This window comes from Nycticebus coucang, chromosome Y (assembly GCF_027406575.1).
Source record: "Nycticebus coucang isolate mNycCou1 chromosome Y, mNycCou1.pri, whole genome shotgun sequence".
Taxonomy (NCBI): Eukaryota; Metazoa; Chordata; class Mammalia; order Primates; family Lorisidae; genus Nycticebus; species Nycticebus coucang.
Window position 1 is genome coordinate 27,190,303 of NC_069805.1, and position 27,403 is coordinate 27,217,705.

The following is a 27,403-nucleotide window of genomic DNA, read 5'->3' on the forward strand; positions in this document are numbered from 1 at the left end:
TATCCACATTCCAGGCCATTTAATCCCACAGGTAAGAGTTGGAATGAGGTATCTTTTTACTTACTCCTATGTACATATATCTAAATGGGAACTTTTTAGGTTTAGGACATCTCAGAGTTACTAGATGGAAAAGGTACACAGTAACCAGTGGGGATGTTGGGTGAGGAAGCACATAGTGTATGGAACAACTTTCCCTAGGGCTCCACTTAAACTAGGGTATGTTGAAACATTAACACAACTTTTCTGACAAGCAAACTATCTGTCCATCCATTTTCATTCCATACTGTCCTCAATAAAAAGAATAAAAGGCAATGTTATGACACCTGGAATGGTCTATGTTAGGCTGTGACACATTAAGGAATGTATGATGTCCCCTAATAAGCCAATACACTGATTTGACATTACAAGATTGGTTATTTAATAAAATGAACTATTAAAACATTTTTGAAAAACTAGATATATCTCAGTGAATATATCCTCAGATTATGGATATCTTAGCAACATCATATCTGACAAGGATTGTCATCTAGAATACATTCAGAACTCTTACAACTCAGCAGCAAATAACCAAATAAAAGATAGACAAAGCAGTGCCTTTAGCTCAGTGGGTAGGGTGCTGGCCACATACACACAGGCTAGTGAGTTTGAACTCTTCCCAGGCCAGTTAAAACAACAATGACAACCGCAACATAGAACAAAATAACTGGGTATTGTGGTGGGTGCTTTTAGTCCCAGCTACTTGGGAGGCTTTGGCAAGAGAATTGCTTGAACCCAATGAGGGTTTCTGTGAGCAGTGATGCCATGGCACTCTACCCAGGGCGACAGCTTTAGACTCTATCTCTGATGAGAAAAAAAAAATGAAAAGGTCGGCAAAATAGGTTCAGCGCACGTAGGACAGTAATTATGGTGCCAGCCATATGAAGGTTCAAGCCCAGGCAGGGCCAGATAAACAACAATGACAACTGCAATAAGAAAATAGCCTGGGAGCAGAGAGCAAGATGGTGGCAAAGTAACAGCTTCTCTGCAACTGGGCAAGGTGAGTCTAGGGAGATAAGACTCCAGGCATCTCTGGATGTTGGGATCTGCCTATAATTATACCTTTGAGGATACAGGGAGTCAGCTAGAGAGTTCTGGACCCCAAGAGGAGGACAAAAACAGTGGAAAACTGGCAAGTGCTCAGGTGTGTCCGATCCATTTAATCCCACTACCACCTGTAAGTACATCAGCAGAGAGACTGCAAACCGGAAAGGCCTTACCTGTGAATTGTTTTGGTGTTTTTTGACTTGGCAATCAGTTGTACTGACTTGGGGAGCGCTTGAGCAGGATTGTGGAGAACTTTGGGCGTTTTCTAGGGCCCCAGACTGAGTCACTGAGCCAGACGGAGCTAATAGTGTTTGGCTGTGGACTGCAGGGAGCCATTGTGAGAGAAATGCCACACAAGCTCCGCCCACAGGGTCGCAGAGCAAGGATCAGGAAGAAGCTAGTAACCTAGAGACTGAGCAGCCTAAAGGCGGAAACTGAGCCACCTTACACCCTTAACCCTCAGAGGCAGAGAGAGACTGATTTTGGCACACTGGGTAATTGGATAGCCACTTTAGCAGTGATCACAGTGACAAGCAGTTTCCTTGGAAAAGCTTCTGCTTAGCCAAGTTTAGAAGTTTAAAGTGCCTTTTAAGATGGCTGAAGAGAGATTTAGGGTTACCAACCTGTGGGGTTTGAGAAATCAGCAGAGGCCTCCAGTTGTATCAGCATTGTATTAACATCTCATACCCTAGAAGACCACCTGTTGCCCAGACAATATTCAACAAAGTATATATACTGCTTTGTTTCTGGTTGTTATTTTTGTTGTTGTTTGTTATTTATTTTATTGTTTTTTTTTAATTTCAACATTTTGTGTACAGATTTTTTTCTTTTCTATTTTTCTTTCTTTTCTTTCTCCATTTTTCTAGTCTAAATACAATTTCTCATTGCTGCCTTTTTCATTAATTAGAACTTCATTTTTGCCAGTGTTTCTACTGTTATTATGTGTTTTTTTACTCAATTTTATCCTGTGAAGTTTTCTGTTTGCTTGTTTTGGTTTGATTTATAGCTTTTTTGTCTTTCCTTTCTACTTGGTGGAGGTGGGGTACTGTGTCAAATCAGGTTAGCAAAGAGCTACTGAACTCAAGGGAAACACCCAACCGGGCACCCCCAGAGGTTTGGATTTTTTTAAGATTGTGTGAAAGTACCCTACTGTACAACTATATTCCTCTGTCTCCCTCTTTCTGTGCATCTCTTCTTTTTGTCAATATTTCCTTTTACACACCCCCTCTCCTTTCTCTATTTTCTTTTCATTCTTCTTTCTTTCTTTTATCCATTTTTCCTCTTCAACCTTCGCATCTTTCTGGCCTTGTACCAAAAGGAAACATCAAAACCTTATTCCACAGGCACAGGAACTTAAAGAGCATGTGGAAACAAAAAGAAAATTAGTGCAAGGAAACTGATAAAAGAAATCACTCATGAAGAAGAATTAGCAGAAAACTCCAGGCAACATGAAGATCCAGTCAAGAGCAACCCCTCCAAAGGACCATGAGGTAGATACTGCACAGAATTATACCTATAAAAAAAAATGTTAGGAATGACAGAAAGGGAATTTAGAATACACACGATGAAAAGAATGAAGGAAATGATGGAAACAACGAAGGGAACTGCTAATAAAGTGGAAAATAATCAAAAGGAAATAAAAAAGCAGAATCAAATACGAGAAGAACAATCTGAAGAATATAGGAAGGATATAGCAGAGCTGAAGGAACTGAAGCAGTCCATTAGAGAACTTACAGATACAATGGAAAGTATCAGCAACAGGTTAGACCATGCAGAAGAATGAACTTCGGAGGTAGAGGACAAAGTTTTTGAGATAACTCAGATAATTAAAGAGGTAGCAATGAAGAGAGAGAAAGAAGAACATTCACTGTCAGAATTATGGGACTTTATGAAGCACTCCAACATATGAGATATAGGAATCCCTGAAGGGGAAGAAGAATGCCCTAGAGGAATGGAAGCCATACTAGAGAATGTTATAAATGAAAATTTCCCAAATATCACCAAAGATTCTGACACACTGTTTTCAGAGGGATATCGGATGCCAGGTCACCTCAACTCTAACTGAGCTTCTCCAAGACACATTGTGATGAACCTTTACAAAGTCAAGACAAAAAAAAAAAAAAAAAGATTCTGCAGGCTGCCAGAACTAAGCTCAAGTTTACCTACAGGGGCAAATCCATCGGAGTGACTGCAGACTTCTTTAATGAAACTTTCCAAGCAATAAGACAATGGTTATAGATCTTTATTCTACTTAAATAGAACAATTTTCAGCCAAGAATTCTGTACCCTGCTAAGCTAAGCTTTAAAATTGACAGAGAAATCAGATCATTTACGGATATACAAACATTGAAGAAATTTGCCACAACAAGACCAGCTCTACAGGAAATACTTCAAGCTGTTCTACACCCTTACCATCACAATGGATCAAAAGCAAAGTAAGAACTCAGAACTTAAAGACAGAACCTAACCTCCACAATGATGCAAAAGATAAAACTAAGCAATGGACTCTCACAAAACATAAATAGAATACTACCACACTTATCAATTATCTCAATAAATGTTAATGGCTTTAATTACCCACTGAGGCACACAGATTGGCTCACTGGATTAAAAAACACAAGCCATCCATTTGCTGTCTGTAAGAAACACACCTGGCTTCAAAAGACAAATTAAAACTCAGAATCAAGGGTTGTATGATAATTTTTCAGGCAAGTGGAATTCAGAAGAAAAGAGGAATTGCATCTTATTTTCAGATATATGTGGATTTAAATCAACTAAGTCAAAAAAGACAAAGATGGTCACTTTATATTGGTCAAGGGAAAAATACAACAAGAAGACATTTCAATTCTAAATATTTATTCACCCATTTAAATGCTCCCAGATTCTTGAAACAGAACTTAATCAGTCTGAGCAATATGATAGCGGATAACACCATAATAACAGAGGACTTTAACACTCCAATTACAGAGCTGGACATATCCTCTAAACAGAAATTGAACAAAGATATAAGAGATATAAATGAGACACTGGAACAACTGTTCTTGATAGACGAATATAGAACACTCCATGCCAAAGATAAAGAATATACATTCTTCTCATCACACCATGAAACATTCGGCAAAATAGATCATATCCTTGTGCACAAAAAAAATCAACAGAATCAAAAGAATTGAAATTTTACCTTGTATCTTCTCAGACCATAAGGCATTAAGGTGGAACTCAACTCTAAAAAACACTCAACCCCAAACAAATGCATGGAAATTAAACAACCTTTTGTTGAATGACAGATGGGTGCACAAAGAAATAAAACAGGAAATCATTATTTTCCTTGAGCATAACGACAATGAAGACACAAGCTACTAAAACCTGTGGGATACTGCAAAAGCAGTTTTGAGAGGAAAATTTATCACTTTAGATGCCTATTTTTGAAAAACAGAAAGAGAGGGCATCAACAAACTCACAAACCATCTTATGGAATTGGAAAAAGAAGAACAATCTAAGCCTAATGTCAGTAGAATAAAAGAAATATCCAAAATCAAATCAGAGATCAGTGAATTTGAAAACAAAAAAATCATTCAGACAATTAATGAAACAAGGAGTTGGTTTTCTGAAAAAAAAAAAAAAATAGATAAACCATTGTCCAGACTAATGAGAAATAGAAAAGTTAAATCTCTAGTAACCTCAGTCAGAAATGATAAAGGGGAAATAACAACTGATCCCACAGAGATACAAGAGATGATCTCTGAACACTACCTGAAATTCCGTGCCCAGAAATTTGACAATATGAAGGAAATGGATCAATACTTGGAATCAAACCATCTCCCTAGACTTAGCCAGGAAGAACTAGAGCTCCTGAACAGACCAATTTCAAGCACTGAGATCAATGAAACAATAAAAAAAGCTTCCAGCAAAATAATGTCCTGGTCCAGATGGCTTCACACCAGAATTCTATCAAACCTTCAGGAAAGAGCTTATTTCTGTACTGCACAAATTATTACAAAAAATTGAGGAAGAAGGAATCTTCCCCAACACATTCTATGAAGCAAACATCAACCTGATACCAAAACCAGGAAAAGACCCAAACAATAAGGAGTATTTCAAACCAATTTCTTTCATGAATACAGATGCAAAAATTCTCATCAAAATTCTAGCCAATAGATTACAGCTTATCATCAAAAAAGTCATACATCATGATCAAGTAGGTTTCATTCCACGGATGCAAGGCTGCTTTAACATACGCAGGTCCATAAATATTATGCACCATATTAACAGAGGCAAAAATAAAGATAATATAATCCTCTCAATAGATGCAGAAAAAGCATTCAATAAAATCCAGCATCATTTTCTAATTAGACTACTGAAGAGAATAGTCATAGGTGGCACATTTCTGAAACTGATTGAAGCTATCTATGACAAACCCACAGCTAATATTTTACTGAATGGAGTAAAACTGAAAGCATTTCTTCTAGAACTGGAAGCAGACAAGGTTGTCCTCTGTCACCTTTACTATTCTACATAGTGCTGGAAGTTCTAGCCAATACAATTAGCCAAGACAAGAAATTAAAGGGAATCCAAATGAGAGCAGATGATGTCAAACTCTCCCTCTATGATGACGACAAGATCTTTTACTTAGAGAATCCCAAAGACTCAACCACAAGACTCCTAGAAGTCATCAAAAATACAGTAATGTTTCAGGATATAAAATCAATGTCCACAAGTCAGTAGCTTTTGTATATGCCAATAACAGTCAGGGTGAGAAGCTAATTAAGGAGACAACTCCCTTCACCATAGTTTCAATTAAAATGAATTCCCTGGAATATATCTAATGAAGGAGGTGAAGAACCTGAATAAAGAAAATTATGCAATCTTCAGAAAGGAAATAGCAGAGGACATTAATAAATAAAAGAAAATATCATGTTCATGGATGAGAAGAATCAACATTGTTAATGTCTATACTTCCCAAAGCAATCTACCTATTCAATGCCATTCCTATTAAAAAACCAACATCGTACTTTCAAGATTTGGAAAAAAAGATTCTGCATTTTGTATGGAACCAGAAAAAAACTATATAGCTAAGGCAATTCTTAATAATAAAAATAAAGCTGGGGGCATCACCATACCAATTTTTAGGCTGTACTACAAAGCCACAGTGGTCAAGACAGCATGGTACTGGTAAAAAAAAATAGAGACATAGACACTTGGAATCAAATAGAAAACCAGAAAATAAAACTAACATCTTACAACCACATTATCTTTGATAAGCCAAACAAGAACATACCTTGGGGTAAAGACTCCCTATTCAATAAATGGTGTTTGGAGAACTGGATATCCACATGTAAAAGACTAAAACTGGACCCACATCTTTCCCCACACACAAAAATTGATTCAAGATGGATAAAGGAATTAACTTTAAGTCATGAAACAATAAAAATTCTCAAAGCATAGGAAAGTCACTGGACGGTATTGGCCTGGGGAAAGATTCCATGAAGAAGATTGCCATGTCAATAGCAATGACAACTGAAATAAACAAATTGGACTTCATTAAACTGAAAAGCTTCTGTACAGCTAAGGAGACAACAACCAAAGCAAAGAGACAACCTACATGATGGAAAAGGATATTTGCATATTTTGAATCAGACAAAAGGTTGATAACCAGGATCTAGAGAAAACTCAAATTAATCCACATAAAAAAGCCAATAATCCCATATATCAATGGGCAAGAGACATAAATAAAACCTTCTCTAAAGAAGACAGATGAATAGCTAATAAATACATTAAAAAAGTTCATCATCCCTATCTATTAGAGAAATGCAAATCAAAACAACCCTGAGATATCATCCAACCCCTGTGAGAATGGCCCACATCACAAAATCTCAAAACTACAGGTGCTGGCATGGATGTGGAGAGAAGGGAACACTTTTACACTGCTGATGGGACTGCAAACTAGTACAACCTTTTTGGAAGGAAGTGTGGAGAAACCTCAAAACACTCAAGCTGGACCTCCCATTTGATCTTGCAATCCCATTTCTGGGCATCTACCTAGAAAGGAAATAATCCTTTTATCATAAGGACACTTCTATTAGACTGTTTATTGCAGCTCAATTTACAATTACCAAAATGTGAAAACAGCCTAAATGTCCACCAACCCAGGAATGGATTAACAAGTTGTGGTATATGTATACCATGGAATACTACTCAGCTATTAAAATAAAAAATATAGACTTTACTTCCTTCGTATTAACCTGGGTGGAAGTGGAAGACATTATTCTTAGTCACAAGAAGGTAGAAGCATGAATCCTATGGACTCAATTTTGATATGAGGACAATTAATGACTATAAGGTCACTTTGGGTGTTGGGGAAGGGGAGAGCACAGAGAGAAAGAAGAAGAGAGGGGTGGGGCAAGGAAGAGCAGGGAGAGGGAAGGATGGACAGAGGTGGGGCCTTGATGTGCCACACCTTTTGGTCCAATTAAAGAGGTCCAAATCAATTGTCCCAGTCAGCACCAGTCTCAGGTGGGAGAGTGACTCTCTCTGCCTCTCTAGGAAACCAGAGGAAGCCCAGAATCTTCTCCAGTGGCAGACACTGGCAGAACAGATCTGGGATGAAAACAGATCTTATGAGTAAAGAGTATGCCTGAGGCCGTACCTCCCTGGGCCACGTGCAGCTGGGATGGCACAGAGATGGCATACTCCCAGAGCGTTCTGAGCAGAAGGACTGCTACAATGAACCTAAGTCACACCCGGCCCCCAGGGCATCATAACCGAGACAAAAGCAGGCGGGAAACTGAAAGCTGAGTGTGAGCTCTAACCGTGCTTGTCCCAACATAGACTGTAGTTGAGACAGACATCCCAGCTCCAGGCAGCGGCACAGACAGGGGCTGAGTTGCAATTTCTGTGAACTCAAATGGCGTCTGATCCACAGGGAAATATAGCCAGGACAGAAACAAATTGTGTGAAATTGTTCTGTCAGCAACAACAATCAGGGGCAGGGCTGGAACTGAGTGAACTGCCCCAGCCTCCATTAAGCACCTAAGGTTTTCAGGCCTCAGCCTCTCCTTCAGGATAGTGTCAGACAGCAGTGGCCTGGCAGAAGAGACATAGATCTCCCTGTGATTCAGGCAGGTGCAAACACCTGGAGCATTCGCTCATTGGAGGAACCTGGGTCACAGCCATGTCGAGTTAAGAGTGACTGGGTGTGATAGAGGTGCAAGGTGGAGAAGGAGGCATCAACCTTCCCAGACTAATTCATTTTCTGGGTGGGTCCTTCAGACTCTCCCACCTGAGACTGGTGCTTACTGGGACAATTGATTTGGATCTTTTGAACTGGGCCAATCAGCCAAGGACTATTGAAAGTAGTACCCTGGAAATGTGGTTGTGGGAAGGTTTGATTTTTCTTTTCTAGTTGTTGCCCTTGGTGGGTGGAGAGACTTAATTGCTGGTACTTGATCTTTGACTAGCCAATTAAAAACATTCAGTGGGGGGCGGCGCCTGTGGCTCAGTCGGTAAGGCGCCAGCCCCATATACCGAGGGTGACGGGTTCAAACTCGGCCCCGGCCAAACTGCAACCAAAACATAGCCGGGCGTTGTGGCGGGCGCCTGTAGTCCCAGCTACTCGGGAGGCTGAGGCAAGAGAATTGCTTAAGCTCAGGAGTTGGAGGTTGCTGTGAGCTGTGTGAGGCCACGGCACTCTACCGAGGGCCATAGAGTGAGACTCTGTCTCTACAAAAAAAAAAAAAAAAAAAAAAAAAAATTCAGTGGGGAAAAGATTCCCTATTTAACAAATAGTGCTGGGTGAACTGGCTGGCAACCTGTAGAAGACTGAAACTCGACCCACACTTTACACCACTAACTAAGATAGACTCTCACTGGATGAAAGATTTAAACTTAAGACATGAAACTATAAAAATACTAGAAGAAAGTGCAGGAAAAACACTTGAAGAAATCAGCCTGGGTGAATATTTTATGAGGAGGATCCCCGTGAATTGAAGCAACACCAAAATACATTACTGGGACTTGATAAAACTAAAAAGCTTCTGCACAGCCAAGAACACAGTAAGTAAAGCAAGCAGACATTCCTAAGAATAGGGAAGATATTTGCAGGTTATTTCTCTGACAAAGGTTTAATAAGCAGAATCCACAGAGAACTCAAATATATTAACAAGAAAAGAACAAGTGATCCCATCTTAGGGTAGGCAAGGAACTTGAAGAGAAACTTCTCTGAAGAAGACAGGCACACAGCCTAGAGACATATGAAAATATGCTCATCATCCTTAATCATCAGAGAAATGCAAATCAAAACTACTCTGAGATATCATCTAACTCCAGTAAGATTAGCCCACATCACAAAATCCCAAAGCAGAGATGTTGGCATGGATGTAGAGAAAAGGACACACTTCTACACTGCTGGTAGGAAAGCAAACTAATATGTTCCTTTTGTAAAGATGTTTGGAGAACACTTAGGGATCTAAAAATAGACCTGCCATTCAATCCTACAATTCCTCTACTAGGTATATATCCAGAAAAACAAAAATCACATTAAAACAAAAATATTTACATCACAATGTTTATTGTAGCCCAATTCATAATTGTGAAGTCATGGAAGAATCCCAAGTACCATCAACCCACGAATAGATTAATAAATTGTGGTATATGTACACAATGGAATATTATGCAGCCTTAAAAAAGATGGAGGCTTGACCTCTTTCATTTTCACATGTATGGAGCTGGAACATATTCTTCTTAGCAAAGTATCTCAAGAATGGAATCAAATGTATCCAATGTACTCAGCCCTACTATGAAACCTTATGAAAGCTATAACTCAATTATAGCCCAAGAATATGGGGAAAGAAAATAGGAAGGGGAGGGGAGGGCAGAGGATGGGTGATGGGAGGGTAAGTGGTGGGACTAAGCCCAAGCTTTTAATATGAAAGCTATACCCAATTATAGCCCAATAATATGGGGAAAGGCCATAGGGAGGAGAGGGGAGAAGCGAGGATGGGTAGAGGGAGGGTAATTGGTGGTACTACACCTATGGTGCATCTTACAAGGGTACATATGAAATTTACTAAATGTAGAATACAAATGCTTAACACAATAACTAGGAAAATGCCGTGAAGGCTATGTTAACCAGCTTGATGAAAATATTTCAAATTGTATATAAAACTAGCACATTGTACCCCATGATTGCATTAATGTACACAGATATGATTTAATAAAAAAACCCTAAAAAATAGATAAAAATAACCCAGAGAAAGTGATAAATACTGAAGATCATCAAAGACCTAACATATGGATAATAGAAATCCCCAAAGAAGAAAACCAGAACAAGGGATAAGGTTACATACTACTACACGTTATCTAATTCAAGAAAACTGTTATGAAATAAAAATATGTGTAATCATATATTGAAATAGCATACTGTACTCCCCACTAATATCAATCTCAAATTACGAACATCAGTGATTCTGGAAATAAAATTATTAGACAGGAAGCAAGGAAGGAAAAGAGAGAGGAAGGGAAGAAGGAAAGAAAAAGTGAGGAAGGAAGAAAAGAAAGGAAGGGAGACAGGAAGAGAGTTAGAAGGACACTTGTAATTAAGTACCCACTGGGCATCTAGAAAAATATCTTTGGCATTTAATAATGCTTTGGGCTTTAGTGATTTGTTCACCTAATAATTACGAAGTAGCATAAGACCCCTACCTGGGCATCTTGCTCTGCCTGTGCCTGCCTAAGCTCAGCTTCCAAAGTAGTAATTAATTACTCCTTTTTTTATTTTTTATTTTCATATCTTCCTCTGTAGAATTCCATTCATGCAGAAAATGCAAGAAATAAATTATTTCATTACAAGAATTACAATTAGGTTCCAGCGCAGTGGCTCACACCTATAATCTTGGCAGGCTGAGAGGGTCGATGCCTGGGAGGCTGATGTGGGTGGATTGCCTAAGCTCATGGGTTCAAAACAAGCCTGAGCCAGAGTGACACCCTGTCCCAAAAAGATAGCTGGGCATTGAGTCAGGCGCCTGTAGTTCCAGCTACTTGGGTGACTGGGACAAGAGAATCTCTTGAGCCCAAGGGTTTGAGGTGGTTGTGAGCACTCTACTGAGAATGATAAAGTGAGACTCTGTCTCAAACCAAAAAAAAATACTATCAATATATATTTGATCTTTTGCTCTAATTTTCCCTTTACAACTGGTGAAAGCAACACAAAGCACCTGACCTAACTACAAGTAAAGAATCCTAGGGTTTTCCAGTTACACTATGGCCAAGCAGCTCCCAGTAGAGTCACCCTCCCACAGATAACAGCTCTTTACTGTGGATAAGACAGAGAAAAGCCATCTGAAAAGAATGGAGAGCAACTAAGGCAGGAAAATGCTGGGAAATTATACTTGGGAAACATGGCACTGAGTTTCCCATTGTGATGGCTTTTTTTCTGAGGGCAAAATCAATCAGTACCATGTAGGACAAAACTGATTCAAATGCCACAGTTTTGTTGCCTTGAAGAACCAAGAATAGAGTTCAGGAAACTACAACTGCCAAATAAGAAGAAAAATTTCAGAAAAGAACAGAAAACCAAACCTTTCAGTAATCTTTTTGGCTTTCTTCCCACAATCTCTTAGATTGAGAGTTCTCAGCTGAGATTCTGCCTCTCAACTGAATTCACCTCCCAAAAGAAACCTAGCCCTGGTTAGTGAAAGTACAAAAAGAAAAAAAAAAAAAAAGTTTGCATTTTTTTTCATGTAGCATATCCGAGTTGCTATCATTTCTTTAATTACATTTCCGACAAAATACTTAGCCCTGTGTTGGCTTCATTGTAGTTAAAGTGTTACTATAACTGCTTGCTGGAGTTTAGAAATCATTTATTGAACAGAAGGAAATGATTTATATCACATTGCTGAGGTTAAGGTCTCATAGCTAAAAGTTAAATTAAAAAGTGCCATAGTAAATGGACAATTAAAAAAGCTAATGACATAACTATGGGGAAGATAAAGGAACCAACCAACATGGGGAAAGAGGTGGGTGTTACCGCAGCTGGTGGGGGTGAGAGTTGTCAGAGAAAAAAAAAACAGAAAGGAAAGAAGAATGAAGATAAATAAATTATTTGAGAAGAACTTTTAAAATATGCTTTGCAAGGTTAAATAAGGTTATCAATTCAGAGAAAAAAAGGTCCTCTAAACATAAACCCTCAGAAAAACCAAAAGAAAACAAAGCAAAACATAACTAATCTGGGTGCTATAAAACTAGCCAATGACCCCATGCATTGGGCCTAGATAAATTATTATTTATGTTATTAAATTATTTGCTCTTCACAAGAGCAAAGCAAATTGAGAATAGAATACTACTGGGCCAAAGGGTAAAACAGAGGAAAATTGTGAAAGTAAAAAGATCTCTTATGCAGGCAAAATCTGAACTCAATAACAATAATATGCACATGTGATATTCCTCCCTCCATGTGCCAAACTCTCCACAAAACTGAAGTCTCTGCTTCTCAAAATAGTTGGCTGAACACTAGTATCTGTAACCACAGAGGGAAGATGATGAAAGTGTGTATGGGTCAATGCTCTGATCCTCAAAAGGGAGTGCTGTCCTTATTCCCCTCTGTGTCCCCAGTCTTAAACTGTGTTAGTGGTAGCAGTTGAAAACTAGAAAGCCTGCCTCCGGGGAGTCCACGGTAATCTAACTCATGCACACAAGAACCCATGAAGCCATGGAGGACACAGAACATTCTGTATAGTGTAATTGAAATGAATGATTTCAGAGCTGGAATAAACCTTAGAGGTCCCCTAATCTTCTAACCAATGATGAAACGCCTCCAAAGGAGATGTATATCTCCTCTGTAAATTCTTCCTGTCAGTACTGTTTTCCTCTTGTTTTTTTTTTTTTTTTTTTTTTTTTATTTCTCTTCAAGTCTGGGTCACAGTGAGACATTCCATGTCCATGTTTCTGTAGCATTTTTCTTCTCCCTGTGTGCAGTCTATAGTCCAGCTGGACACCAAGGTCACTAGGAAAGGACAGCATTTAGTGTTGTATAATGTACCATCTCAAATGTCTGTGATTAGTGGAGATCCGCTTTACTATTCTGCTATGTTGGGAGGCATTTCTGAATGAAAAAATGTACATTCCACCCAGTCACCATACCCGGGAGAGTGGCTCCCCTGGTAGATGTTGTGCCTTCAGTTCTTCTATCTGTTTGTTCAACAGAGTGACTTCAGCCTTCACATGCAGTTTTTGGTTTGTTATTATTATTATTATTATTATTATTATCATTTTTACTGAAAGCTTTTTTTTTAAAGCTTTTTTTTTCAAGGGATGGGCAATAGACAAATGTGTATTCATCACTTACCTACCATATAACCATACTTATGTTCAGTAGACATCATGTTACTGTATTAGGGAAACAGGGACCAGATTCTCTAATAATCTACGTGAAGAGAAAAATCTAAAAGAACAGGTATCTGTGCTTTATTAAATGTTCTTCAAGAACTGAAAAAATGATACCTGGTAGGCTTGATCTTTCTGCTATAGCTGAACATCCTTCAGCCTGATGATGTCTTTGAGCTCTACTACCAACTGCTATGCACAAGCCAGGTGTTTCAGAACACTCTCATATGTTCTGGTAAAGTTCATCCCAGTTTCCTGGGTTGATTCCTAGTTTTCAGATAAAAGGAAAAAGTGGCCAGTGCAGCAAGGAAAAGGTATTATCTTCTACACAGGATTTTCCTTACTCCAACTTCATCCTTTGTTTTGCCTGACTCATATCCTATTAACTTAAGAATCTTTCAAACTTTGATCCAATAATAATAATACTCACAAACATTATACTATCTTCAGTATTTTAGAAATGTTAAACATTTTATAAATATTATCGCAGTTAAAGTATTATTCTACTGTACCAAAGAGAAAATTAAAGAGATGTATACATAACAAATCATTTAGCAAAAGTACAGGGAGGCACCTGTGACTCAAAAGAGTAGTGTGGCAGCCCCATACACTGGAAGTATTGGGTTCCACCCTGGCCCTGCCCAAAACCTGCAACAAAAAGAAAAAGAGGGAAGGGCCTGTGGCTCAGTGAGTAGGGAGCCGGCCCCATATGCCAAGGGTGGCAGGTTCAAACCCAGCCCCGGCCAAACTGCAACAAGGAAATAGCTGGGCGTTGTGGTGGGCGCCTGTAGTCCCAGCTGCTCGGGAGGCTGAGGCAAGAGAATCGCGTAAGCCCAAGAGTTAGAGGTTGCTGTGAGCTGTGACGTCATGGTACTCTACCCGAGGGCAGTACAGTGAGACGCTGTCTCTAAAAAGAAAAAAAAGAAAAAGAAAAAGAGCTCAAAACTTAAGTTAGGAGAGTCTTTGAAATCCAGTTATGCCCACACAGAGATCTGTCTCAGTAGAAAAATCCTCACGAAAGCTGTGCCAATTGGAAAGATGGTATTGGAACTGCAACAGAGAGTCCCTATCAGAGTGATGCAGTGTTTTGCTGCTCAAGGCATGAAAGGGAATTCTATTTTCTCACCCTAGGTGAACACAGAAAGCAGTATCATTACAGACCCCCATCGCAAAACACAAACAGGCTCCCTCTTTCAAAACCCAAGAGGGTTGGATTCCTCAGCAAAGATCAGGATCATTTTCTGCACATAGTCCTCTGGCTAATTGTGCCATACTCCCCTAAACACCCTGCCCAAAGGATAGGAAAAACAGCACTCAAACCCCCTACACTGAAACTGCTGGAAGTTCTTTTCCCACTGGCTTATCACTCTTTCTACTAATCTTTCCCTGTCAATAAAATCTATGATGTTAGTTATCTGCGTGGTCTGTGGTTTCAATCTTCCAACTCAGAGACCAAAGACTAGGCATAGAGAGAAATTTTCACAATGAGGCCAATGCTTACTAAAGCTGTGAGAGCAATGCCACTGACAAGTGTCTCCACTAGGGTAATGCCCAGTGGAACCATGGTAGCAGGACTGCCACCAAGACCCCACAACCAAAGAGCTACCAGTGTGCAAGGTCAACTACGGAGAGCTAGGTCGACTCATTCCAGCCAAACCATAGGCACAGGACTGCCCAAGTGCTTGGGGAACCATCCTGCACACCAGAGTGCAGATGATACTGGACATAGAGTCAAAGGAGATTATTCTGGAGCCTTGAGACCAGTGGTTCTTAACCTTCCTAACTGCTGTCTTGTTCCAAATGGAAGAACAGGGCTGTGACCTATAGGTTGAGAATTGCTGCTTTAGACCCAATGTCTGCTCTCCTAAGTTTCAGACTTGCTTGGCCTGTCACCCCTTTTCTCTTCCCTTGTTCCCTTTTAATTGGGATCCTTTACCGTATGATTGTCCCACTATATCTTGGAAGGATATAGCTAGTTTGGACTTCACAGGCTCAAAGATATAACTTTGTACTTTTAAACTGGTGCTGGAGGGATTTAAATACTTTGTAGCCATGAACATGAAAAGAATGTACTTGTATGTCAGAAGGGGATAAGTTTTACAGGCCCAGGGGTGGAATTCTGTGGTTGGCATGTCCCCTCCAACACTCATATTCAAACTTTTAATTTAAATTTATTTTTTTAATTTTATTTTTTTCTCTCTTTTAAAAAAAAATAATTAAGTCTTTTGTACATAGATCATAAAAACATTTATGCCCATTTCAGTGAGTTGATTATTTGTACAAATTGGAGTGCTTATGTCATACTAATCAGCATAGCTTTCATCTCATTTACCCAATTATAGCATTAGGACATTTGTGTTCTACACATGATAGAGTCAACTTGTACTTGCAATGTGCTCCATACTTGTGGTCCCCCTATTATCGCCTACTGTCTCTCCCACCCCCTCTCCGTCCTTTGCCCTCCCCTTCCCTTTTTCATCATAGCCTAAAGTTATGTTTCATTTTTTATATGCTAGTGTGAGTTATTATAAATTGGTTTCACAGTAGTACTTAGTACATTGCATACTTTTTTTTTCCATTCCTGAGATACTTTGCTAAGAAGAATATTTTCCAGCTCCATACATGTAAACATAAAGGAGATAAAGTTTACATTTTTTACTGCAGCATAATATTCCATGGTATACATATACCACACTTTATTAATCCATTCATGGGTCACTGGGCACTTGGGCTTCTTCCATAACTTGGCAATTATGAACTGAGCTACAATGAACAATCTGGTGAAAATATCTTTATTCCCAAATGATTTTTGATCCTAGAAGTGGAATTGCAGGATCAAATGTCTATACTACCTAAAGCAATTTATAGATTTAATGCGATCCCTATTAAAGCACCTCTCTCATATTTTAAAGACCTGGAAAAATTAATACCTCATTTTATACGGAAACAGAAAATAACCTCAAAAATCCAGGACATTACTCAGAAATAAAAACAAATCGGGAGGAATCATGATTCCAGACTTTAAACTATATTATAAATCGATAGTGATCAAAACAGCATGGTACTGCACAAAAATAGTGAGGTAGATGTATGTAAGAGAATTGAAGACCAAGAGGTGAACCCAGACACTTATCATCATTTTATTTTTAATAAGCCTATTAAAAATACAAATTGAGAGAAAGATTCCCTATTCAATAAATGGTGTTGGATGAATGGCTGGCAACTTGTAGAAGACTGAAACTGGACCCACAACTTTCTCCTCTAACAAAAATTAACTCTCACTGGTTAAAGGACTTAAACTTAAGACATGAAACTATAAATATTCTTAGAGAGAGTGCAGGGGAAACACTTAAGAAAATTGGCCTGGGGGAATACTTCATGAGGAAGACACCCCGGGCAATTGAAGCAACATCAAAAACACATTACTGGGATCTGATCAAATTTAAAACTTCTGCACTGCCAAGAACACACTAAGTAAACACACTAGTAATACAGTAGACAGCCCTCATAAGGGGAGAGGATTTTTGCAAGTTATACTACCAACAAAAGTCTAATAACCAGAATCCACAGGGAACTCAAACTTATTACTAAGCAAAAAACAAGTGATCCCATTTCTTTGTGGGTAAGAGACATGAACAGAAGCTTCTCTAAAGAAGATAGGCACATGGTCTACAGACACATGAAAAAATGCTCATCATCTTTTATCATCAGAGAAATGCAAACCAAAACTACTCTGAGATACCTTCTAACTCCAGTAAGAGTAGCCCACATCACAAAATCCCAAAACAACAGAGGTTGGCGTGGATGTGGAGAAAAGGGGACACTTCTGCACTTTTGGTGGGAATGAAAGCTAGTACACTCCTTTTGGAAGGAAGTTTGGAGAACACTCATATTCAAACTTAATAGCCAATGTGGCAGTAGGATGGAAGGGGGGTTTAAGAGGTTACCAAATCATGAGTTTCTGCCCTCAGAAATGGATAAATTCATTCATGGATTAATGGGTGAATGTCTTAATGTGTACCATGTGAGGGGAACACATGGCCCTATGAGAAGAGGAAGAGAGACCTGAGCCAGCACATTAGCACAGTCAGCCTCCTCACCCTATAATGCCCAAATATCTCTGAAGCAGCACAGACAGCCTCCACCAACAAGACTCTCACCAGCTACAGCCCATGAACTTGGATTTCTCAGCCTGCACAACAATTCCTTTATTATTGTTGTTATTATTAAATCATAGCTGTGTACATTAATGCAATTATGGGGCACCATACACTAGTTTTATATAACATTTCACATATTTTCATCACACTCTTTGAAATAGCCTTCTTGGCATTACCTTAGTTATTGTGCTAAGACATTTATATTCTACATTTAATAAATTTCACATGTACCCTTGTAAAATGCACCATAGGTGTGGTCCCCAAAAACACCCTCCCTCCATCCATCCTCCCCCTCCCCTACCCTCCCTTTGACCCTTCCCCTTATTCTTAGGTTATAATTGGGTTATAGCTTTCATATGAAAGTCATAAATTAGTTTCATAGTAGGGCTGAGTACGTTGGATACTTTTTCTTCCATTCTTGAGATACTTTACTAAGAAGAATATGTTCCAGTTCCAACCATGAAAACATGAAAGAGGTGAAGTCTCCATCTTTCTTTAAGGCTGCATAATATTTCATGGTGTACATATACCACAATTTATTAATCCATTCATGGATCAATGGGCACTTAACCTTTTTCCATGACTTAGCAATTACGAATTGGGCTGCAACAAACATCCTGGTACAAATATCTTTGTTATAATGTGATTTTTTAGTCTTCTGGGTATATACCTAGTAGAGGAATTGTAGGATTGAATAGCAGGTCTATTTTTAGATCTTTAAGTGTTCTCCAAACATCTTTCCAAAAGGAATGTATTAATTTGCATTCCCACCAGTAGTATAGAAGTGTTCCCCTTTCTCTACATCCACACCAACATCTCTGGTTTTGGGATTTTGTGATGTGGGCTAATCTTACTGGAGTTAGATGAAATCTCATAGTAGTTTTGATTTGCATTTCTCTGATGATTGAGGATGTTGAGCATTTTTTCATATGTCAGTAGGCCATGCACCTTTCTTCTTCAGAGAAGTTTCTCTCAAGTCCCTTGCCCACCTTGGATGGGATCACTTGTTCTTTTCTCGCTAATACATTTGAGTTCTCTATGGATTCTGGTTATTAAACCTTTGTCAGAGATATAACCTGCAAGTATCTTCTCCCATTCTGAGGGCTGTCTGCTTGCTTTACTTACTGTGTTCTTGGCTGTGCAGAAGCATTTTAGTTTGATCAGGTCCCAGTAGCGTATTTTTGATGCTGTTTCAATTGCCCGGGGGGGTGTTCTCATAAAATATTCGCCCAGGCCGATTTATTCAAGAGTTTTCCCTGTGCTTTCTTCTAGTATTTTTATAGTTTCATGTCTTAAGTTTAAATTTTTAATCCAGTGAGAGTCTTTCTTAGTTAGTGGTGAAAGGTGAGGGTTGAGTTTTAGTCTTCTACAGGTGGCTAGCCTGTTCACACAGCAACATTGTTATATAGGGAATTTTTCCCCACTGAATGTTTTTAATTGGCTTGTCAAATATCAAATAATGGTAAGTAGCTGAGTTCATCTCTTGGTTCTCTACTCTGTTCCATACATCTAACTCTCTGTTTTTGTGCCAGTACCGTGCTGTTTTGATCACTATTGATTTATATTATAGTCTGAGGTCTGGTAGCATGATTCCTCCTAGTTTGTTTTTATTTCTGAGTAATGTTAGAATGGCTATTCAAAGTTTTTTCTGATTCCATATAAAATGAAGTATTTTTTCAAGATCTTTAAAGTATGACAGTGGAGCTTTAATAGGAATTGCATTAAAATTGTGTATTCCTTTGGGTAATATTAACATTTTAACAATTTTGATTCTTCCCAGCCATGAGCATAGTATGTTTTTCCATTTGTTAACATTTTCAGCTATTTCTTTTCTTAGAGTTTCATAGTTCTCTTTATAGAGATCTTTCACATCCTTTGTTAGATAAACTTCCAAATCTTTCATCTTGACAGTACAGTGAATGGAAGAGAGTCCTTAACTTTTTTTTCAGCTTGACTATTGTTGGTGTATATATAAAGGCTACCAATTTATGAATGTTGATTTTGTAACCTATGATGCTGCTGTATTCCTTGATCACTTCTAAGAGTTTTGTAGTAGAATTCCTTGTGTTTTCCAGATATACAATCATATCATCTGCGAAGAGTGAAAGATTGAGCTCTTCTGACCCTATATGAATACCCTTGATTGCCTTTTCTTCCCTAATGCCATGAGTAAAACTTCCATTACACTGTTAATGAGCAGTGGAGACAATAGGCAACCTTGCCTGGTTCCTGATCTGAGTGGAAATGATTTCAATTTAACTCCATTCAATACAATATTGGCTGTGGGTTTACTGTAGATGGCCTCTATCAGTTTAAGAAATGAACCTTATATACAAATTTTCCTAAAGTGTTTTGATCCTGAAGGGATGCTGGATATTATCAAAAGCTTTTTCTACATCAATTGAGAGAATCATGTTTTTTTTTTTTTTTTTTTTTCCGTAGAGACAGAGTCTCACTGTACCGCCCTCGGGTAGAGTGCCGTGGCGTCACATGGCTCACAACAACCTTTAACTCTTGGGCTTCCACGATTCTCTTGCCTCAGCCTCCCGAGCAGCTGGGACTACAGGCGCCCGCCATAATGCCAGCTATTTTTTTTTTTTGCAGTTTGGCCGGGGCTGGGTTTGAACCTGCCACCTTCGGCATATGGGGCCGGCACCCTACTCACTGAGCCACAGGAACCGCCCTGGTCTTTCTTTTTTAATTTGTTTATGTGCTGAATTATATTTACAGATTTACATGTATTGAACCAGCCTTGAAACCCTGGGTTAAAACCCACTTGGTCATGATGTATAATTTGTTTGATTTGTTACTGGATTCTGTTAGGATCTTGTTGAATATTTTTGCATCAATATTCATTAATGATATTGGTCTATAATTTTCTTGTGTATTTTCCTGGTTTTGAGATTAGGGTTATGGTTGCTTCATAGAATGTGTTGGGTAGTATTCCTTCTTTTTCTATATTTTGGAACACGTTGAGTAATATAGGCCCTAGTTCATCTTTAAAGGTTTTGTAGAATTCTGACACGAAGCCTTCTGGTCCCGGGGTTTCTTTTTAGGGAGATTTTTTATAGTTGATGCTATTTCAGAACTTGATATAGGCCTCTTCAACATTTCCACTTGATTCTGGCTAAGTCTTGGAAGGAGACATGCTAAATTTCTTTTCTTTACAAATTAAAGAAATAGACTAATTAGCAGAATAACATGTTTACACATAATAAGAGCATATTAGAGTTATATTAAGAATTGTAAAAATTCCAATCTATTTCAAAAAGATTTTTTTCATATTCTCAAAATTATGTGACCTCAGAGAAAAACATGAATCAAGAGTTTAAAACTCAGAAAAGAAGTGACAGAACTCATGAAAAATTTGCTATCAAAGAAAAAATACTTTCTGAATAAAAGGTAGTATAAGAACAAGAACAAGACATTTACATTCCACATTTGCCAAGTCTTGGCAAAGTAACTAGGAAAATGCCAGGAGGGCTATGTCAACTAATGAGATGAAAATGTGTCAAATATTCCATGAAACAAGTGTGTGGTTCCCCATGATCACATTGATGTACACAGCTATGATTTAATAAAAAAAAAGAACAAGAACAAAAATAAACACAAATAGAATATGTTAAGTGAAATAAAACCAAAAAAAAAAGAGACTTCAATTAAAGAGTTTAATAAAAAATACTGAAAACAACTCAGAGAAAGGGATAAATACTGAAGATCATCAAAGACCAAACAAATGGATAATAGAAATCCCCAAAGAAGAAAACCCAAACAAGGGAAAAGATCACATACTACTATACACATCATAATTCAAGAAAACCTATTATGAAATAAAATATGTGACATCATATGTTGAAATAGCATGCTGGGGTCCCCACAAATATCAACCCCAAATTACAAACATCAGTGCATCTGGTCAGATAACTCATAGACAGGAAAGAAGGAGAAGAGAGAGGGAGGAAGAAGGAAATAAAAAGTGAATGAAAAAGGGAGGAAGAAACGAAAGAAATGGAGGCAGGAAGAGAGTTAGAAGAACATTTACAAATAAATAAATACCCACTCGGCATCTAGAAAAATATGTTTGTCATTTAACAACGCATTGGGCTTTAATGTTCGTTTGCCTAATAATTATTAAGTAACATACACCCCCTACCTGGGGAGCTTGCTCTCCCTGAATCTGAGTAAGCTGGGCTTCCAAATTTGTACATAATTCCTCCTTCTTCTGGAGTTTAATTTTTATTTTCATCTCTTCCTCTGTAGAATTCTATTCATGAAGAAAATGCAAGAGAGGAAGTTATTTCTTTAGAAGAATTACAATTAATTTATATTTGATCTTTTGTTCTAATTTTTCCTTTACAACCATTTAATTATACTTTTATTACACTGATGAAAACAAGAAAAACCATCTGTTCTCATTTTCTTTTTTTTTGTTTGTTTTTCTTAGAGACAGAGTCTCACTTTGTCACCCTCAGTAGAGTGCCATGGCATTACAGCTCACAGCAACCTCCAGCTCTTGGGCTTAGGCAATTCTATTGCTTCAGCCTTCAAAGTAGCTGTGATGACAGGTGCCTGCCACAACGTCCAGCTATTTTTCGTTGCACTTTCGCTGGGAGTGGGTTCGAACCTGCCACCCTTGGTATATAGGCCCGGTACCTACTCTCTGAGCCAAAGGTGCCACCTAATATCCTATTTTTCAAAATAAAATATATGAAGATTTTTGTATTTGTTTTCAAAGTTATGTTGACAAGGAAATAAGACAACAGCATTTTCAAAGACCTTGTCAGAAGCAAGAAAAATCTACACTTAATCTTTTAATCACTGAATCACTAAATATTTATGTTTTTATTTGTTTGTTTGTTCGTTTTGCATTTTTTTTCCAGGGCTGGGTTTGAACCCACCACCTCTGTCATAGGGGGCCGGCGCCCTACTCCTTTGAGCCACAGGCGCCACCCCTGAATCACTAAATGTTTAATTGCATGAAATCACATGTATATATATTATGAGGATTTTATTTGTTTTTATTTTGAGACAGTCTCAAGCTGTTGCCCAGAGTAGAGTCTGTGACATCAAAGCTCACAGCAACCTCCAACTCTTAGTCTCAAGTGATCCTCTTGTGTTAGTTTTTCTATATTTAGTACAGATGGGGTCTCCCTTTTTGCTAAAGCTAGTCTCGAACTCATAAGCTCAAGCAATCCACCTGCCTTGGCCACCCAGAGTGCTAGGATTAGAGGCATGAGCCACAGTGCATGGCCTCATTATGAAGATTTTTACAAGTATATACAAATCTGGCCTGATGTGGTGGCTCACATCTGTAATCCTAGCACTTTGGGAGGCCGAGGCAGGTGAATTGCCTAAGCTCAGGAGTTCAATACCAGTCTGGGCAAAAGTGAGACCCTGTCTCTACTAAAACTAGAAAAATTAGCCATATATGTGATTTGTGAGGCTGAGGCAAGAGGACTGCTTGATCCCAGGAGTTTGAGGTTGCTGTGATCTGTGACACCCCAGCACTCTCCCCAGGGCATCAGAGTGATAAACTGTCTCAGAACAGAACAAAACAAAATGCTATATACATCTCAGCCACGTAAGGCTTACAACACAGTTGGAGGGAAAGCTCAACCATAGTCCCTTATTTATGCCCTGGATGATGTCTCCCAAATTCTCTCCTGAGCTTCTGTTTCTACCTACTTGAGATATTTCCAGGTGGACATCCTAAAGGCATTTCAAACTCCCTGTGACTAAAACAGAACTCTGGATATGGCATTATAGCTCATACTTACAATCCTAAAACCAGGGAGGAAGGGTCACTTGAGTCCAGGAGTTCAAGACCAGCCTGAGTAAGAAGATCCCCAGTTCCCCTCCCCCACCTCATTTCTATAAAAATAAAAATAAAAAAAAAACTGGCCATGGTGGTGCATGCCTGTATTTCCAGCTATTTGAGATTCTGAGACAGGAGGTCATCATGAGCTATGATGGTTCCACTGCACTCTACTTGGGGGAAAGGAGCAAGGCTAATTTTTCTATTTTTTTTAGTAGAGATGGCGTCTCACTGTTGCTCAAGTGCCTGAGCTCAAGAGATCCTCTGGTATTGGCCTCCCAGAGTCCTAGAATCCAATTACCGGTATAAGACACCTGGTGCCTGGTTTTCTTTTCTTCTTTCTTTCTTTCTTTCTTTTTTTTTTTTTGAGACAGAGTCTCACTCTTCTTTTTTCTTAAACCATAATTCTTTGTAAATAAGGTATTGTTGCCAGAATTTTTCTCTATGCCAAATCTTTAATATCAGGGTTCAAAGAGTTAAATCACAGAGCATGCCCACAAGTGACAAGATACAGTTTATTGACACAAACAGGTTGAGAGAAAAATAACTTTTTTTTTTTTTTGAGAGAATCTACTTTGTTGCTCTAGGTATTGTGTCATGGCATCATAGCTCACAGCAACCTCAAACTCTTGGTCTTAAGACATCCTCTTGCCTCAGCCTCCCAAGCAGCTGGGACTACAGGTACCCACCACAATGCCCAGGTATTTTTAGAGACGGGGTCTCACACTTGCTCAGGCTGGTCTCAAACTAGAGAGCTCAAGCAATTCACCTACCTCAGCCTCCAAGAGTGCTAGGATTACAGGTCTGACCCACTGTAACCAGACCAATAGGAAAATTGATAAGCAAAAGAAGGGTAACAGAACCTCCAGCAGTGGGGGTGGGGACCCAACTAGGAAACGCTCCAACTTTTCTCTAAATTAATCTCATAGGCTTTACTGAAAAAATATGTACATGGAGAGATAAAACAATGTAGCAAAATATTAACAAAAAGCAAATCTAAAAACAAGATAAATATTTTCATTAATTTAATTTTTATGTGTTTGAAAATTTCAAAATAACCCTGAAAAAATTTTTAAAAAATGTAATCTACAACAATCCCCATTTATTTACTTTTAGTACAGAAAAAAATGGGAGAAGGAAAGTCTACTGAGTGCTCCAGCTTACACGATTAAGTATAAACTCCTGTTTAGTAGACAAGGCCCTTGCCAGTCTCATCCAGACAGCACTGATCTCGCAATATACCCTGAACCACTGTTTTTCAAACTGTAGGTTAGTTTGTAGGTCAAAGGTAGCATTGCCATATTCATTGAGGATGTTTTGAATTTCTGAGGAGTCTGTTGTTATTTTGTCTTTGTCTTTTCTGACTAATGACGTTAGAGATTTTACTCTATTTTTCCTGATTAGGTTAGCCAAAGGTTTATCTATTTTATTGACCTTTCAAAAAAACAACCTTTTGATTTATTGATCTGTTGTATAATTCTTTTGTTTTCAATTTCATTTAATTCTGCTCTAATTTTGGTTATTTCTATTCTTCTACTGGGTTTGGGGTTGGAATGTTCTTCCTTTTCAGTTGCTTGAGATGCCCCATTAAGTTTTTAACTTCCTCTCTTTCAATTCTCTTGAGGAAGGCTTGCAGTGCTATAAATTTGCCTCTTAGGACAGCCTTTGTGGTATTTCAGAGGTTCTGATAATTCATGTCTTCATTGTTGTTCTGTTCCAAAAATTTGGCAATTTCCTTCCTCATCTCTGACTCAGCTATCATTCAGCAAAAGGTTAACTTCCATGTTTTTGTATGAGTATGCAGATTTCTAATGTTACTGAGCTCAACTTTTATTCCATGGTTGTCCAAGAAGATGCAAGGAATAATTTCTATTCCTTTAAATTTGCTGAGGTTAGACTAGCTACCTAAGATTTGATCAATTTTGGAGTATGTTCCATGGGCTGATGAGAAGTATGAATATTCAGGTTATTTGGGATGAAATGTTCTGTAGATGTCTGATAAATCCAAATGTTGGATGGTTAGGTTTAAGTCTAAAATATCTTTGCTCAGCTTCTTATTGGAGGATTGCTCCAACACTGTCAAAATAATGTTGAAATCTCTGACAATTATGGAGCTGGAGGAAATGAAATCTCCAACTACTATGGAGATGGAAGAAATCAAGTTGCTCACATCTGTTAGATTTTCTCTTATAAATTGATGTGCCCATTCTGGTTGGGTGCATAGATATTTGGGAGTTTATCTAATAAAGGACGTGAAAGGTCTCTATAAAGAGAACTATGAAATTCTAAGAAAAGAAATAGCTGAAAATGTTAACAAATGGAAAAACATACCATGCTCATGGCTGGGAAGAATCAACATTGTTAAAATGTCCATTCTTCCCAAAGCAATATATAATTTTAATGCAATCCCTATTAAAGTTCCACTGTCATACACTAAAATATTGAAAAAACAATACTTCGTTTCATATGGAATCAGAAAAAAACTTCAAATAGCCAAGACATTACTCAGAAATAAAAACAAAGCAGGAGGAATCATGCTACCAGACCTCAGTCTATACTATAAATCGATAGTGATCAAATCAGCATGGTACTGGCACAAAAACAGAGAATTAGATGTCTGGAACAGAATAGAGAACCAAGAGATGAATCCAGCTACTTACCGTTATTTAATCTTTGACAAGCCAATTTAAAACATTCAGTGAGGAAAAGATTCTCTATTTAACAAATGGTTCTCGGTGAACTGGCTGACAACCTGCAGAGGACTGAAACTGGACCCACACCTTTCACCATTAACTAAGATAGACTCTCACTGGATTAAAGATTTAAACTTTAGACTTGAAACTATAAAAATACTAGAAGAGAGTGCAGGGAAAACCCTTGAAGAAATTGGTCTGGGCGAGTACTTTATGAGGAGGATCCCCCAGGTATTGAAGCAGCTTCAAAATACACTACTGGGATCTGATAAAACTAAAAAGCTTCTGCACAGCCAAGAACACAGTAAGTAATGTAAGCAAACAGCCCTCAGAATGTGAGAAGATATTTTCAGGTTATGTCTCTGACAAACGTTTAATAACCAGAATCCATAGAGAACTCAAACGTATAAGTAAGAAAAGAACAAGTGATCCCGTCACAGGCTGGGCAAGGGACTTGAAGAGAAACTTCTCTGAAGAAGACAAGCACGCGACCTACAGACATATGAAAAAATGCTCATCATTTTTAATCATCAGAGAAATGCAAATCAAAACTACTTTGAGATATCATCTAACTTCAGTAAGATTAGCCTATATCACAAAATCCCAAGACCAGAGATGTTAGCGTTGATGTGGAAAAAAAGGAACACTTTACACTGCTGTTGGGAATGCAAATTAATACATTCCTTTTGGAAAGAGATATGGAGAACACTTAGAGATCTAAAAATAGATGTGCCATTCAATCCTATAATTCCTCTACTAGGCATATACCCTGAAGAAAAAAAATCACATCACAACAAAGATATTTGTACCATAATGTTTATTGCAGCCCAATTCATAATTGCTAAGTCATGGAAAAAGCTGAAGTGCCCATCGATCCACGAATGGATTAATAAATTGTGGTATATGTACACCATGGAGCCTTAAAAAAAGATGGAGACTTTACCTCTTTCATGTTTACATGGATGGAACTGGAACATATTCTTCGTAGTAAAGTATCTCAAGAATGGAAGAAAAAGTATCCAATGTACTCAGCCCTACTATGAAACTAATTTATGACTTTCACATGAAAGCTATAATCCAGTTATAACCAAAGAATAGGGGGAAGGGGGAAAAGGAGGGGAGGAAGGGGGGATGTCGGTGGAGGGAGGGGGATTGGTGGGATTACACCTGCAGTGCATCTTACAAGGGTATATGTGAAACTTAGTAAATGTGGAATTTAAATGTTTTAGCACAATAACTAAGAAAATGCCAGGAAGGCTATGTTAACAGTGTGA